Source organism: Triticum urartu, chromosome 1A, assembly GCF_056163025.1.
Source record: "Triticum urartu cultivar PI428250 chromosome 1A, HENAU_Tu73, whole genome shotgun sequence".
Classification (NCBI taxonomy): domain Eukaryota; kingdom Viridiplantae; phylum Streptophyta; class Magnoliopsida; order Poales; family Poaceae; genus Triticum; species Triticum urartu.
This window is the reverse complement of record NC_141873.1, coordinates 164,028,988-164,046,873: the sequence shown is the minus strand read 5'-3', so window position 1 is coordinate 164,046,873 and position 17,886 is coordinate 164,028,988.

Here is a 17,886-nt window from a genome sequence, read left to right as displayed (position 1 = left end):
CTTTAGTTGAACTTTCCGGTTAGATCTTCTTATTCGAGATTTACCCGTGCATCTTTGCTTGATTTCTTATGTATGCTATTGTTTGTTTGCGATAGAACACCCGGAGTGCGAAGCATGCTACTACGAGTCTTTAGGATTTGTAGATCATCTGCAAGACAAGTAACACTTTGATCATACCCCTTTATCACCCAGTTTTTATGCATTTGTTTCAACCTTCACACATTGCATGAGTAGGATCTCTTAACATGTGGGTCTGGGAAGTGGATAATGAGGTAGAACCTATTACCTGTTTTATTTGCAAACCCTTGGGAGTTACTTCTACATTATGCTTATATTGCCATGCTATGCTCGTAGACGTGGTTTGGGTTTGAGTGTATCAATGACAGATGTGAGTTGTTAGTTAATGGTTCAACTTAAGGTGGCAACTTTAATACACATCTGGGTGGATTGCTTGTGGGCACCTGGAGAATCCAGTGTTGTCCTAGGATATCCCGGAGTACCCGTGTGATCATCCTACGGTCTGCCACCCAGGCTCAAAGGGATCATAAGACTATGCATGCTAGAAACTTCCGTGTGCAGCCACAAGCCATTATGGACTCTGGCATAGTTGAGTATGTTGCTTGAGCTCTTGAAGAGGTGGACTAGCAGATGTAGGGGATTGTAGGTGTACCGGTCTGCCCGAAGTAGAGAGCAAATGCTTCTGAAAGACTGTGTCTCTGTCATCCGTTTCTCAAACACCATGAAGTGCGAGAAATACAACAGAGGAGATTGAGTCTTATGGGTGAAAAGTGCACAAACCTCTGCAGAGTGTATAAACTAATCATGGTTATCCGTGTCCCCGGTTATGGACATCTTGAGTATCTAGCTCTTGGATTATCATATGGATCTCATCACTCTAAAATTAATTAGTTGGGTTGATAATTACTTTTAATTGGGATTGAGTTGGAGTAACCTTCTCAATATTGTTCAACTACCATGATAGTTAAATAAAATATATTCCTTTGATGTAGGGAAAAAATGGCTTTTCGCAAAACATATTAACCATACAGCCTCCAACACCCATATATGCATATAGTGATAGCTTTTATCTGTTCATTACTATCCTGTGTTACATCGCCAGCATATTCCATGTGCTGACCCATTTTCGAGTTGCAACATATCATGTTGTAGACTTTTCAGACGAGGAGTAAGGTGCGATAGGTCGTTTGTCATGCACTCGGCTATGCCGTCGGAGTTGATGGACTCACTTTATCTTCCAAGCCTTCCGCTGTTATCGTATTAGATGGCCTTAAGCCATATTTATTGTAATAAGTTCTCTCTCTTGAGACATTCGATGTATTAAGTGTGTGATTGCCACTCTGTTATAAATCCTTCGAGTACTCTGTGTGTCAGCATTACCGATCCAGGGATGACACTGAAGCACAGAGACTTGACCGTTTGAGGTCGGGTCGCTACAAGATGGTATTAGAGCACACACTGAATGTAGGACATGACCACTAAGAAAAGCCATAGACCACTCTTCTCTACTTATTTCTGACTCGTCTCTAATTTCTACTCTTTAGGATGGCGGATATCATGGAGTCTTCCACCGATCAAAATTTTCTAGTAGACCACCAATACTATTAGTAGTACCCCCATGTAAATATTAGTAGTCCGAGCACTATGACGATAGTTAGACCGATTGTATGCCCTTGCTTGATTGATTGTGTGATATGATATGATTGTGTTTGTCTCATGTGCATATGAGTAGTGCTTTCTCATTAGACCTCATTCTATTCTAATCTCTTCCCTCTAAACCCATCAGATGCCTCCGAGACGTGACCCCGGTTTTGCTTTCCCACCGGAGCTCACTCAGTTGATCCAGCAGTAGAATGCCTTGATGCGGTTGTTAGTTCAGAACCAAGGCAACAACAACAACAACAACAACCCACCGCCGCCACCACCAGTTGACAACTTAGCTCATTTTCTTAGGCTGCAGCTGCCGGTGTTTTCTAGTAGCACCGAGCCAATAGTTGCTGATGATTGGCTGTGCAGGATTGGAAGGGAGTTGACCACCGCAGGTTGCACAAATGCTGAGAAGGTGTGTTTTGCCGCACAATAATTGGATGGACCAGCAGCCGCATGGTGGGAGAATTACACAGCCACTTCTCCTATAGCCAATGTCGCCTGGGAGCAGTTTCAGCAAGCATTCCGCACAGCCCACATATCCACTGGAGCTATGAGCATGAAGAAGCGTGAGTTTCGCAACTTACGCCAAGGGAACCGTATTGTAGGCCAGTACGTGGAGGAGTTTAGTAAGTTATCCCGCTATGCTCCAGATGATGTGGCCACAGATGCCGCGAAGCAGGAGAAGTTTATGGAAGGGCTGAATGATGAGATGAGTATGCAGTTAATGGTGGCAACATTTAACAACTACCAGGAGTTGGTAGATAAAGCCCTCATGATCGAAGGGAAGCAGCAGCAGATAGAGAGCCGCAAGAGGAAATATGGACAAGGAAGTACAATTCAAGAGCTTGCTTTACCCCGAACTCGGGAGGGCTTACCCATAACCATGGCGGCCACACTCGCAATGGAGGAAGTTCCCATAATCATACTGGCCCAAGGAATGGGAATGGGAATGGAGCAAGCAGCAATCAGAACCATTCCAATCCAGCCACACCCGCCAAGAGGGACCTAAGCCACGCTACTTGTTTCAAGTGCGGGAAGACTGGACATTATGCCACAGAGTTCCCTGAAGCGAAGAACGGAAATGGTAATGGGAGCTCTGGGAAGAAGCCCAATCCATTTAACAAAGCACAAGTGAACCACGTGAATGTGGAGGAGGTTGAAGAGCAACTAGATGCAGTTATTGGTAAGTTTTTAGTTAAGTCATTTACTGCAATCGTTCTTTTTGATACTGGTGCATCACATTCATACATATCAAGGGGATTTGTGGATAAGTATAAGTTGCCCACTACAGTTCTTAAGACACCTATGCTAGTAACCTCAGCCGGAGCCGAGTATATGGCAAGCAATGGATGTTTTCAGTTGCCATTAACCATAGAGTAGCCATGTTTTCCCCACTGACTTGACAATTCTGGAAACGCAAGGATTGGATGTTATACTAGGAATGGATTGGTTGTCGATGTATGGAGGAAACATCGATTGCGCGAGTAAGTCAATTCTGCTTACTACCCCAGAGGGAAAAAGGATCAAGTATGTATCCATGCATGCGCCAAGAAGAACCCAAGTACATTCTCTCACGGGAGTTGTTCAGGAGGAAGTGCCTGTTGTGAAGGATTACCCAGATGTATTTCCAAAGGAGTTACCAAGCATGCCACCACATCGAGACATAGAGTTTTTGATAGAGCTGTTGCCAGGCACCTTGCCAATATCAAAGAGACCATTCCGGATGCCCGCGAATGATCTGGAGGAGATCAAGAAACAAATTAAAGAGTTATTGGAGAAAGGTTACATCCGACGGAGTTCATCACCATGGGGAGCCCCAGTGCTATTGGTTGAGAAGAAGGATAAACCTCTAAGAATGGTTGTTGATTATCGGGCATTGAATGAAGTGACAATCAAGAACAAGTACCCACTGCCGATGATCAATGATCTGTTTGACCAGCTACAAGGAGCTAAAGTGTTTTCGAAGATCGACCTGCGATTAGGTTACCACCAGCTGAAGAATCGAGAAAAGGATATACCTAAGACAACTTTTACCACAAGGTATGGGCTTTATGAGTATACTGTTATGTCATTTGGATAGACTAACGTCCCTGCCTATTTCATGAGTATGATGAACAAGGTGTTCATGGAGTTCTTGGATAAGTTTGTCGTGGTGTTCATTGATGATATTTTAGTATACTCAAAGAATGAAGAGGAACACAAGGAGCATTTGCGCTTAGTTCTAGAGAAACTTAGGGAGCACCAGTTTTATGCCAAGTTCAGCAAATGTGAGTTTTGTTTGAAAGAAGTTGGATTTCATGGACATGTTATATCAGGGGAAGGTATAGCAGTGGACCCCACCAAAGTTCAGTCAGTCACTGAGTGGTTGGCACCGACCTCAGTTGGAGAGATCCTTAGTTTTCTTGGACTTGCGGGATACTATCGGAGATTCATTGAAAATTTCTCTAAGATTGCGAAGCCTATGATGATGTTGTCGAAGAAGGACACCAAGTTTCATTGGATTGAGGAATGTGAAGCAAGTTTCCAGGAGTTGAAGAAACGTTTGACTATAGCCCCAGTGCTAATTCTGCCGGATATACGCAAGGATTTCCAAGTGTATTGCGACGCCTCTCGCCTAGGACTTGGAGGAGTACTTATGCAAGATGAAGAGTTGTTTCATATGCCTCACGACAACTTCGACCGCATGAGTTGAATTATGCCACACATGACTTGGAGTTGGCAGCCGTTGTACATGCACTCAAGACCTGGAGACACTTTCTTATTGGAAATCATTGTGATGTGTACACGGATCATAAGAGTTTGAAGTACATCTTTACACAGAAGGAGTTGAACCTCAGGAAAAGGAGAAGGTTGGAGCTTATAAAGGATTATGATATGAAGTTGCACTATCATCCCGGAATGGCCAATGTCGTAGCAGACGCTTTGAGCTAAAAGAGTTATGCCAATACCTTAGTAACAGGAGGATTGCCAAAGGAGTTAGCAGAAGATTTCAGGGAGCTACGATTAGAGATTGTTCCAAAAGGTTTTGTTACAACCATGGATGTTCAGTCAACCTTGTTGGGAAAGATTCGAGAAGCCCAGAAGGATGACAAAGAAATTGTTGAGATAAAGGAGAAGATGAGTGAAGGCAAAGCCAAAGGTTTTCGTGAGGATGAGCACGACACCTTGTGGTTTGAAGACCATATTTTTGTGCCCAATAATGCCGAGATCAGGAAGTTGATATTACAGGAAGCTCACGACTCACCATACTCGATACACCCCAGAAACACCAAGATGTATTTGGATTTGAAGGAGCATTTCTGGTGGACTGGAATGAAGAAGGATATTGTCGAGTATGTAGCCGTATGTGATGTATGTCAGAGGGTGAAGGCAGAACATCAGAAGCCAGTAGGATTACTACAGCCTATGCTGATACCCAAATGGAAGTGGGATAAACTTGGCATGGATTTTATCACCGGATTACCCAGGACCTGATCGGGATATGATTCTATCTGGGTAGTAGTGGACCGCTTGACCAAAGTAGCTCACTTTATCCCAGTGAAAACCACATATACAAGTGCAAAGTTTGCCAAGATATATATGACCAGGATCGTATGTCTGCATGGAGTTCTGAGGACCATCGTCTCAGACAGAGGAATGCAATTTACTTCAAAGTTTTGGCATCAACTGCACCAGACTTTGGGAACTAGGCTAGAGTTCAGTACAACTTTTCACCCGCACACAGATGGACAGACTGAGAGAGTCAATCAGATTCTGGAGGACATGTTGACAACTTGTGCACTAGACTACGGGTCTAGTTGGGATGATAATTTACCCTACGCGGAATTCTCGTACAACAATAGCTACCAGGCCAGTTTGAAGATGGCACCTTTTGAAGCATTGTATGGAAGAAGATGCCGAACCCTGTTGATGTGGGATGAAGTTGGAGACCGCCAGTTTTTTGGACCGGATTTGATTAAGGAGTCCGAGGATAAGGTTAAGCTGATTCGAGAAAGACTGAAGGTAGCTCAGTCCAGACAAAAGAGTTATGCAGACTCGAAACACAAGGAGGTAGTCTATGAAATCGGAGACAAAGCATATCTGCGAGTGTCACCTCTGCGAGGAGTTAAGCGTTTTGGAGTTAAGGGAAAGTTAGCCCCGAGATTTGTAGGATCGTACCGTGTTCTCGAGCATATGGGAGAGGTTGCCTACAAGTTAGAGTTACCTGAAGGACTGTCAGGAGTTCATGATGTGTTTCATGTTTCCCAGTTGAAGAAGTGCCATGCTGAGGTGGCTGATATTCCTCTGAGAGATACAGTGCCCTGGAAGCAATACAGTTGGACAGTGATTTGATGTATGAGGAGGAACCAGTCAAGTTTCTCGAGTTTGCCAATCGAGTTACTCGTAGCAAGGTTATCAAGTTTTCCAAAGTTCAGTGGAGCCACCATACCGAGGTTGAAGCCACCTGGGAAAGAGAGGATGATCTACGCAAGGACCACCCACACCTATTCTCCAGCCAACCCGAATCTCGAGGGCGAGATTCATCTTAAAGGGGGTAGGTTTGTAACATCCCAAATTTTCAATTTGGAATGTTATACATAGGTCATTCATGCATATCATATTTTAATTGCATTTCGTTTTGTGATCCTCGAAATCCTAAGCAACTCAAGGACCCTCGAAGAGAGTTGGGGATTTTCCCTCGTTCTCATATTTGAGTTTTATCAAATATTGATACAAGGATCACTTTGGGTTTTAATTATTCTTCTCTCCCAAAATATTTCACATCAAAATATATGAGAGGAGATAATATGACTTCTCCAAAATAATTGAAATGTTGGAGGAAAATATTAAAATCAATTTGTTTTTTCATTTGGGGTTTTATCACTATTTTATTTGAATTAGGAAAAATATGCGTTTTTCAAAATTGCATTAGAGTCCTGAATAAATGTTCACCTTGTCTGGTAGATTTTTAGAGGACGGGGAAATTTTATTCTAGGATTTTTGGTGTCCGTTTAATATTTCTTTTCTTTGTTTTTCTGTGTGGATTTTTTTTAAAAGTCAACCGACCTAGCCGGGCCGTGCCCTACTACGACTTGCTCGGCCCACGTTTATAACCAGCGCCCCCGACCCCGCAGCCCACCAGCTTGTCCCGCCACCGAAACCCTAACCCTAACCCGCCGCCATCGCCAGCGCCGCCGGACGCCGCCGCAGCCGGACATCGCCACTGCCGGCGCCGCCCACCGCCCACCGCCCCGCCGCCGGACGCCGTCGCCGCCGCCCGCCGCCGATTCCGCCGCCTGCCGAAGTTGCTCGACGCCGCCGCCGGAGCCACCGCCGTCTCGTCCCGAGGTAGCCGCCGCCGCCGGTTTTTGCCGGAAAACCGTACTGTTCTTTTAGAACCCGCGGTTATTTTCTTTTAGATCAGTTTATTTTTTTACAGTTTAGTTAATTAGCGAATGCCCGTTCATATGTTCGTTTTAATGAATGGTTTTCACCCATTAACCGCAGACAACGAACGTTCGTTCGTGAGCCTATTCGTCAGTTTTCTTTTTCCAGGGTTTTCCCGCGATTATTTTTTATCATGATTTCTGCCCTATTTTTCGTTTTAGTTTATCTTTTTGCTCGTTTGTCGGAATCAGGCGATTCAAGCACCTAGATCTTCGTCTCAAAGCCATCCTTCTGTTTAACCAACTGGAACAATTTTTAGGTACTGTACAATTTGACTTTAGTCCAGAATAGTAATCAGATCTTGTTTCTTTCGCAGTTTGAGTTTCGTTGCTTCGTTTGATTTGATTCTTTTTGCAAACTGGAGTTCTTCAGTTGAACTTTCCAGTTAGATCTTCTTATTCGAGATTTACCCATGCATCTTTGCTTGATTGCTTATGTATGCTATTGTTTGTTTGCGATAGAACACCCGGGGTGCGAAGCGTGCTACTACGAGTCTTTAGGATTTGCAGATCATCAGCAATGCAAGTAACACTTTGATCTTACCCCTTTATCACCCAGTTTTTATGCATTAGTTTCAACCTTCCGACATTGCATGAGTAGGATCTCTTAACATGTGGGTCTGGGAAGTAGATAATGAGGTAGAACCTATTACCTATTTTATTATCAAACCCTTGGGGGTTACTTCTATGTTATGCTTATATTTCCATGCTATGCTCGTAGACGTGGTTTGGGTTTGAGTGTATCAATGACAGATGTGAGTTGTTAATTAATGGTTCAACTTAAGGTGGCAACTTTAATACACATCTGGGTGGATTGCTTGTGGGCACCTGGAGAATCCAGTGTTGTCCTAGGATATCCCGGAGTACCCGTGTGATCATCCTACGGTCCGCCACCCAGGCTCAAAGGGATCATAAGACTATTCATGCTAGAAACTTCTGTGTGCAGCCACAAGCCATTATGGGCTCTGGCATAGTTGAGTATGTTGCGTGAGCTCTTGAAGAGGTGGACTAGCAGATGTAGGGAATTGTAGGTGTATCGGTCCGCCTGGAGTAGAGAGCAAATGCTTCTGAAAGACTGTGTCTCGGTCATCCGTTTCTCAAACACCATGCAGTGCGAGAAATACAACGGAGGAGATCGAGTCTTGTGGGGAAAAGTGCGCAAACCTCTGCAGTGTGTATGAACTAATCATGGTCAGCCATGTCCCCGGTTATGGACATCTTGAGTATCCGGCTCTTGGATTATCATATGGATCTCATCACTCTAAAATTAATTTGTTTGGTTGATAATTACTTTTAATTGGGATTGAGTTGGAGGAACCTTCTCAATCTTGTTCAACTACCATGATAGTTAAATAAAATATATTCCTTTAATGTATGGAAAATTGGCTTTTCACAAAACATATTAACCATACAGCCTCCACCACCCATGTAAAATCCCAAATTTTCAATTTGGAATGTTATACATAGATCATCCATGCATATCATGTTTTATTGCTTTTCTGTTCTATAATCCTCGAAATCCGAAGCAGCTCAAGGACCCTCGGAGAGAGTTGGGGATTTCCCGGTCTTCATATTTGATTCTTTTATCAAATAATTAAAAGAGGATTTGATTTTAATTATTTATCTCCGAAAAGTATTACACATTAAAAATTAAAGAGAGGAGATAATATGACTTCTCCAAAATAAATGTAATATTGGAGGAAAAATATTAAAATCATTAAATTGATTTGTATTTGATTTTATTCGGATTTTATTTGCATTAGAAAAATTGCATGTTTTTCAAAATTGCATTTTAGGGCCAAGAAAATGTTCATCTTGTTCTAAATATTTTACTTAGACGGTGAAAAATTGTTTTGGCATTTTTAGGGTTTTTTTAGGATTTTATTTTGGTCGGCGAAGTTTAAAAAAAAGGGTTCCGCGCCGACTGGGCCTAAGGCCCAGCCGCGCCAGGCCGCCGCCGCCACTCGGACCGGAGTCCGAGTTGGACTCCGTAGCCGCCACGCCTTGCCCCCTCCTCCAAGTCGCCGCCCCCTCCCCCTTTATATACATCACCACCCCCGCCCCAACACCACCACCACCGCCGCCTAGCCCCCCCCGCCCCTGCCGCGTGCAGCCACCCGCGCTCACCGCCGCATCTGCCACCGCCTAGCGCCGCCGCCGCCGCCAAGCCCCGCCGCCCCCGCCAAGCCCCGCCGCCCCGCACCCCGCCCCACCGGAGCCCCTTGCCGGAGGTAGCCACCGCGCCCCGCCGCCGGTTTTTTTATAAAGACCGTTCAGTTTTTTCAGAAACCCTAGATCCGTTTTTTTTCGGATTCGCCGGTTTTTCTTGGTTGATCTAGTTAGCGGACATTCATCCGAACATTTGTTTTAACGAACGGTTCCTCGCCCGTTAGAAACAACTAACGAACGCTCGTTCGTGAGTCTGTTCATGAGTCTCTAGGATTCACGGATCGTCGGCAAGGCAAGTAACACTTTGATCATATCACATCATTACCCAGTTTTTATGCATTAGTTCCAATCCTCAAACATTGCATGATTAGGATGTCATTAACTTGTGGGTTGGGAAGTAGTTGCTGAGGTAGAACCTATTGCCCTGTTATATTCAAACCCTTGGGAGATACTTCTATGTATTGCTTATATTGCTATGCTATGCTCATAGACGTGGTTTGGGTTTGAGTGAAATTCATGTCAGATGTGAGATTGTTAATTAATGGTTCAACTTAAGGTGGCAACTTAATCAAACAACTGGGTGGATTGAGGCACCTGGGGAAACCAGTGTTGTCTGTTTTTTTCTTGGAAATCCAGGGTACCCGTGTGATCTTCCTATGGACTGCCACCCAGGCTCAAAGGGAACTGAGATGATTCATGCTAGAAACTTCCGTGTGCAGCCACAAGCTATTATGGGCTCTAGCATAGTTGAGTAAGTTACGTGAAGCTCTTGAAGAGGTAGATCAGCAGGTAGTGGGTTTTGTAGGTTTGGTATGGTCTACCTGGAGTAGAGAGTTAACGTTTCTGAAAGACCGTGTCTCGGTCATCCGTTTCTCAAACACCATGTAATGCGAGAAATACAACGGAGGCAATCGAGTCTTGTGGGGAAAAGTGCGCAAACCTCTGCCGAGTGTACAATCTAATCATGGTTATCCGTGTCCCCGGTTATGGACAATTCTTGAGTATCTAGTACTTGAGTTATCACATGTATCTCACCATGCTTAATTAATAGTGTTGGGATGTTAATTCACTTTAATTAGGATTGAGTTGGGGATACCTTCTCAATGATGTTTCAACCGCCATGATATTAAATTAAAATCTATTCCGTTGTTGTAGGGAAAAAATGGCTTTTCGCAAAACTACAACCATATAGCTTTCCACCATCCATATATGCATGTAGTGATAGCATTATTCAGTTTCTGCCCTACTGTGTTATATTGCCAGCATATTCCATGTGCTGACCCGTTTTCGGGCTGCAACGTATTATGTTGCAGACTTTTCAGACGAGGAGTAAGGTTCGTTAGGTCGTTGCCGTGCAGCTCAGCTATGCCGTTGGAGTTGATGGATTCACCTTATCTTCCAAGCCTTCCGCTGTTATCGCATTAGATGGCCTTAATCCATATTATTGTAATAAGTTCTCTTTGCAGACATTTGATGTAATAGTGTGTGATTGCTACTCTGTTATAAATCCTTTGAGTACTATGTGTGTCAGCATTACCGATCCAGCGATGACACTGAAGCACAGAGACTTGACCATCTGAGGTCGGGTCGCTACACGATGGTATCAGAGCACACGCTGAGTGTAGGACACGACCACTAAGATAAACCCTAGGTCACACTTCTCTTCTCATTTCTGACTCCTCTCCATTTTCTACTCTTTAGGATGACGGAGATGAAGAACAAGTTTGCACAACCGGATGAAGACACACCTTTTGGACGCTGAAAGTGCGTTATATCGACTAGAGGGGGGGTGAATAGGTGATTTTTATGAAAGTCTTCAAAACGTGGAAGTTATGAAGACAAACAATAGAAATAAACCTATTACCATGCAGCGGAAGGTAGACTACACTAGGCAAGCCATAGTCAAGTGTTCAATGAAGTGAAAGCACAATGACTTAATAGCAGCAATGTAGTAAGGATCAGGTAGGAAGATATTATGAAGCTATACAGAGCATGCAGTCACTCAGTGAAGACAAAAGATAGTGCAAACATACAATGACTTCACAAGGAGCAACAGTAAGTAAAGGGAAGGGAAGATGAAACCAGTGACTCGTTGAAGACAATGATTTGTTGGACCAGTTCCAGTTGCTGTGACAACTGTACATCTGGTTGGGGCGGCTAGGTATTTAAACCTTAGGACACACAGTCCCGGACACCTAGTCCTGAACACGCAGCTCAGGACACCCAGTCCTCACCGTATTCCCCTTGAGCTAAGGTCACATAGACCTCGCCCAATCACTCTGGTAAGTCTTCAAGGTAGACTCCCAAACCTTCACAGACTTCGTTCACCGGCAATCCACAACGTCTCTTGGATGCTCAGAACGCGACGCCTAACCGGCTGGAGGATGCACAGTCCTCAAGTGTAATAAGTCTTCAGATCACACAGACAAGAAGACTTAAGTGATGCCCAATTCTCTCTGGCTCTGGGTGGTTAGGGCTTTATCCTCGCAAGGAATTCTCTCTCAAAGGCTTCGAGGTGGGTTGCTCTCAAACGACAAAAGCCGTACTCTCAATCTGAGCAGCCAACCGTTTATGGTTGTGGAGGGTGGGCTATTTATAGCCACTTGGCAACCCGACCTGATTTGTCTGAAATGACCCTGGGGCACTAAGGAACTAACACGTGTTCCAACGGTCAGATTTCAAACTCACACGGCAACTTTACTTGGGCTACAAGCAAAGCTGACTTGTCCGACTCTGGACAAGATTCGCTCTCATAGTCTTCACTCGAAGACATAGGTTTTTGGTTAGGCATCACTTCAGTCAGTCTGACTGTTTCTCTTGGACCCCACTTAACAGTACGGTGGTTCCTATGACTCAACACAAAAGAAAAAGAACTATGAAAGATCCAAGTCTTCGAGCTCCATAGGCTTCATGTGGTGTCTTCTCTTGTCATAGTCTTCAATCTGAATATCTTCATATACCACCTTTGACTTCAATGTCTTCATACATTTTTAGGGGTCATCTCTGGTAGGAAATCCGAATCAATGAGGGACTTCTACCTGTGTTATCCTGCAATTCTCACAAACACATTAGTCCCTCAACTAGGTTTGTCATCAATACTCCAAAACCAACTAGGGGTGGCACTAGATGCAACAGGTAGTGACATGTGCCTGATGTCACTACAAGTGATCGTCCCAGAAAGTGACATGTGCCTGATGTAGATTTACGATCAACTTTGTCACCAGCATAATCAGCATCCGAGAATCCAACCAGATCAAACTCTGAGCCCTTTGGATACCATAATCCTAGAGTTGGGGTGTGAGCCAAATATCGAAGAATTCGCTTCACAGCTAAGTGATGCGACTCCTTTGGTGCCGCTTGAAATCGAGCACACATGCAAACACTAAGCATAATATCTGGCCTAGATGCACATAGATAAAGTAAAGAACCAATCATGGAGCGGTATACCTTTTGATCAAACTCTTTACCATTGTCGTCGGGACCCAGATGATGTTTGGCTGGCATTGGTGTTGTGAAGCCTTTGCAGTCTTGCATACCGAACTTCTTCAGGCAATCTTTGAGATACTTCTCTTGAGATATGAAGATGCCGTTGTGTTGTTGTCGTATTTGAAGACCTAGGAAGAACTTCAGCTCTCCCATCATGGACATCTGCTATTGCTCTTGCATCATATATCCAAACTCTTCACTGTACTTCTGATTGGTGCAGCCGAAGATAATGTCATCCACATATATTTGGCACACAAACAATTCACCATCATATGTCTTCGTAAAGAGAGTGGGGTCTAGGGAACCAGGTATGAAGCCTTTGCTCTTCAGGAAGTATTTGAGTGTGTCATACCAGGCCCGAGGGGCTTGTTTGAGGCCATACAGTGCCTTGTTGAGCTTGTATACCATGTCAGGATGTTTTGGATCTTCAAAGCCAGGCGGTTGTGCAACATACACTTCTTCTTCAACCTTGCCATTGAGAAAAGCACTCTTCACATCCATTTGATATAGAAGTATGTTGTGATGATTTGCATAGGCCAGCAGTATGCGTATGTGTAAGTGCATCTAGTGCCACCCCTAGTTGGTTTTGGAGTATTGACGACAAACCTAGTTGAGGGACTAATGTGTTTGTGAGAATTGCAGGAAAACACAGGTAGAAGTCCCTCATTGATTCGGTTTTACTACCAGAGATGACCCCTAAAAATGTATGAAGACATTGAAGACAAAGGTGGTATATGAAGATATTCACATTGAAGACTATGACAAAAGAAGACACGTTATGAAGCCTATGGAGCTCGAAGACTTAGATCTTTTGTAGTTCTTTTTCTTTTGTGTTGAGTCATAGGAACCACCGTACTGTTAAGTGGGGTCCAGGAGAACCAGTCAGAATGACTGAAGTGATGCCTAAATCAAAAACCTATGTCTTCGAGCGAAGACAATGAGAGCGAATCTTGTCTAGAGCCGGACAAGTCAGCTTTGCTTGTAGCCCAACCAAAGTTGCCATGAGAGTTTGAAATCTGACCGTTGAGACACGTGTCAGTTTCTTAGTCACCCAGGGTCATTTCGGACAAATCAGGTCGGGTTGCCAAGTGGCTATAAATAGCCCACCCCCACAACCATAAACGGTTGGCTGCTCAGATTTCAGTGCACGGCTTTTGTCGTTTGAGAGCAACCCACCTCGAATCCTTTGAGAGAAAATTCCTAGTGAGGAGAAAGCCCTAACCACCCAGAGCCAGAGTAAATTGGGCATCACTTAAGTCTTCTTGTCTGTGTGATCTGAAGACTTATTACACTTGAGGACTGTGAATCCTCCAGACGGTTAGGCGTCGCGTTCAGAGCATCCAAGAGACATTGTGGATTGCTAGTGAACGAAGTCTGTGAAGGTTTGGGAGTCTACCTTGAAGACTTACCAGAGTGATTGGGCGAGGACTAAGTGACCTTAGCTCAAGGAGAATACGGTGAGGACTTGGTGTCCTGAACTGTGTGTTCAGGACTGGGTGTCCGGGACTGTGTGTCCTAAGGTTTAAATACCTAGCCGCTCCAACCAGACGTACAGTTGTCACAGCAACTGGAACTGGTCCAACATATCATTGTCTTCAACGAGTCACTGGTTTCATCTTCACTTCCTTATCTTACTGTAACTCATTGTGAAGCCATTGCATGCTTGCTTTATCTTTTGTCTTCACAACGTGAATGTATGATCTGATTGGCTTCATAACTTCTTCCTACCTGATCCTTATTACACTGAAGCTATTTGTCATTGTGCTTTCACTCTATTGAATACATGACCATGGCTGGCCTAGTGTAATCTAACTTCTGCTGCATAGTAATAGGCATAATCATCACTGATTGTCTTCATAACTCCCACGTTTTTAAGACTTTCATAAAAATCGCCTATTCACCCCCCCTCTAGTCGATATAACGCACTTTCAATTGGTATCAGAGCAAGGTGCTCCCTTGTTCTGTGTGATTCGGTTTAACCACCCGGAGTTTTAGCTATGTCGACTGCAGGGATAATCAAAGTCTCCGCTGCGTGCCCCGTCTTCGATGGAACTGAATATCCCTACTGGAAGAATAAGATGCGCATGCATCTTGAAGCCATTGACGTCGACCTATGGTATGTCGTCGAGAACGGCGTTCCCAAGGCTGGAGAAGGTGTCACTGCTGCTGATGTCAAGAAATTCACTCAACTGGACTCTACTGCCAAAAATATCATCTGTGGTCATCTGACAAAAGGATAGTATGGCCGTGTGAGTGCTTTGAAGACATCCAAGGTCAATGAAGGCGTCTCAACCCATAGAGATCAAAGAATCAGTGTTCTTCGCAACCTCTTCAACTGCTTCAAGCAAAATGACAATGAGAATGTCCAGCACACATTTGACCGGCTCATTGACATCACAAATGAGCTTCAAGCCCTCGGCGCCACTGAGATCACCAAACATGAAATCGTCAAGACACTGCTGAGATCACTTGATAGTTCGTTTGACATCCTGGCCCTGATGATTCAAGAACGTCCTGATTTCAAGACACTCGATCCGTCTGACATACTTGAGAGGCTCAACACACATGAGTTTCAGCTTTCTGAGAAAAGAGATATCTACGGTCCAAACTATGGGCGAACTCGTGCCTTGAAGGCAAAAGCTGTTTCCTCATCTGAAGAAGAATCTGACTGCAGTTCTGATGATCCTGAAGACATTGGAAGAGAACTTGCAATGCTAGTGAAGAAGTTCCAAAAATTCACCAAGAAGAAAGGCTTCAGAAAATCTTCACGATCAAGCTCAAGGAATGATGAAGCTTCTGCTGATGACTACAAGAAGAAAACATGTCACAAGTGCAAGAAAACTGGACACTTCATCTCTGAGTGTCCACAGTGGGACAATGAGAACAGGAGGAAGAAGAAGAGCAAGGAATATGATTCTGACGACAAGAAGAAAAAGAAATACTCAAATTCTTCTTCCAAGTCTTCTTCAAAGTCTTCATCACACAAGAAGAGCTCATCTGGCAAGGCACGTGCGTTTGTTGGCAAGGAGATGGATTCAGAGGAGGAGTCCGCATCTGAGGAGGCAGAGGTGGAGTCTGAGGAGGAGTCTGATTCTGGCATTGCGAGTCTGGCTACAACATACGTCGCCAAGTCCATATTCAACACTGAAGACAATGACTGCATCACTGACACCGACGCAAATGACAAGAACGACTCCACTCCCACCTACTGCTTCATGGCACGCGGTGCCAAGGTAAACACACGCACTACTCGCTATCAAACATCTAGTGACGATGACTCTGACTGTGATTCAAAACCCAGCTACAAAACACTTGCTAAAATTGCAACTGAACAACAGAAAGCTATGGAACATATTCAAAAATTGTTAGACAGAAGCGATGATCTGTTGGGTGCCGAAATGACTCGATCTGAATCCTTAATTGAAGACATAAAAAACCTTCACGTTAAGTATCAGGAACTTGAAGATCGACTTGATACTCTCTCAACAACTCATGAAAAGCTTTCCTATGATTATCTTCAAAGGAAGCAAGAACTTGAGAAATTGAGAGCGGCTCATGAAGATCTTCAAAAGGAAAACGAGTCACTTCGTGCCGAACAGATCAGTCCAGCTCAGGAAGGATTTGAACCACCATGTCTTAAATGCATTGAGCGTGATAATGCTACTTCTGTTGTTGAATGTTCCACTGCTATTGCTGTTGCAATATCTTCAACTGTTGATGTGGTAACTAACCCCTCTGCGGAGGATACCACTGCTATTGCTGATGAGAATGCTAGGTTGAAGACATTGCTTGAAACAGGGATGTACAAAAGTCTTAAAGGACATCAGACATTATGTGATGTCCTCAAGAAGCAGATTCTGAACCGAAACCCTAGGAAAGAGGGTGTTGGGTTCGTGAGGAAAATAAATGCAGATGGCTCTTACTGGAAACCTGAGCAGTACCCCAAAACCACATGGGTTGCTGCAAAGGAACTTTCAGCAGATCCAACCAATTTATCTGGCTTCACTTGTGCTAACCCCATTATCATTGATGAATCCTTTGATGCAAACTATAAACTATTTAAGAATCAGAATGGTGAAGTGTTTGCCAGGTACATTGGTACTAACTGCAGGAATGGACCGCCTATGAAGAAGATCTGGGTTCCGAAAAGGTGTCTGCAAAATCTTCCTGTGAATGTCTTCATGACACCTCACTTGAAGAAGACAAACATCAGACCAAAGGCTTCATATGGTCCAAAGGCTTCATACAAACAGAGGACTCACCTGAGTCACACTAACGCAAATGTTTTGCAGGGAAACCATACTCAGGCATATAAATATGAGAGCAGTTCTTCGAATCGTCATGTTCATATGACCAAAAATTATTCTGCTTATTCCTATGAGTATTATTGTCCACCTGCTAGACTGTTTGCTAAGGCTTCAAAGCCAAAATTCTCAGATGCTGCACTTAGACTTATTGCTTCTAAGCCACTCTTGAAGATGTGGGTGGTTAAGAAAGCTTAACTCTTTTTTGCAGGGAAAGGTCTCCAGCAGAAAAACAAAATCCTCTGACGCTATTGCTGGGGACCTTAAAAATCTTGTAGGGCGCAAGATAAAATGCCCGAATGGCATCATTATGTACTTCGTTCCTGAATCGCATGCTACTCTCCCTATTAGTCCTAATCTGGATCTAAGTTTTCATAACCCACTGGTTCGTCGAATGTTTTTGCTTCACAATTCTCTTCGTGAAGCCTATCCCCCTAACTGCACTGTAGGGTACGACACCAGCGACTTCAAAGTCTTCAGAATGGATTATTGACAGTGGGTGTACAAATCACATGACTGGCAAAAGAAGCCTTCTTATGGACTCAACCTTACGTCCATCTGACAAGAGCCACATCACATTTGCTGACACTGGTAAAAGTAAGGTATTGGGTCTAGGTAGAGTTGCAATCTAAAAGGATCAACACATGGATAAAGTCATGCTTGTTGAATCCCTTGGCTTCAACTTAATGTCTGTCTCAATGCTTTGCGATTTGAACTTGATGATCTGTACGTAGTAGATTTCTCAGCAAGACCACAGCTTGCCGTATGTCTTCTAGCAAAAGCTTCAGAATGCTGGCTCTGGCATCGGAGGCTTGGGCATGTTGGCATGAGGA